The following is a 458-nucleotide window of genomic DNA, read 5'->3' on the forward strand; positions in this document are numbered from 1 at the left end:
TTCTAGGACCTAGGACTTGCCTCTGCAAATTCACATAAGATGGTTCCACGAGATAGTGCAGCAAGGTGGGGGAGGTGTGTGAACAGCATGGATGTACTCGATGGAAAACAGCTCTCTGCATGCAACTAACCATCCCTCAAGTGCACCCACAGTTGTACTGCATATGCTGTATATGTCATGTGTTATGCTACTCACAGAGGTTTCAATCATATGTGATTACCATATGTGATTGCTACTCTCTCGAGTAATGTACCACAGACATCATGCCTAAGGATGGAAGCCCTGTTTAAACACCCATTCATGCACCTTTTAAAAAGCCACTCAATGTTTTCAGGCTGTGAGTTGCTATCAGCATTGGTTCAAAATACCTCTACAATGAACACTCCACTGTTTTTTCTCTCATCCCTTCTTCCCTGAAGTGTTGTCCATTAACCCTTCTCTTTTTTTTTTTTTTTTTT

This window comes from Cebus imitator, unplaced genomic scaffold (genome assembly GCF_001604975.1).
Source record: "Cebus imitator isolate Cc_AM_T3 unplaced genomic scaffold, Cebus_imitator-1.0 Scaffold644, whole genome shotgun sequence".
Classification (NCBI taxonomy): Eukaryota; Metazoa; Chordata; class Mammalia; order Primates; family Cebidae; genus Cebus; species Cebus imitator.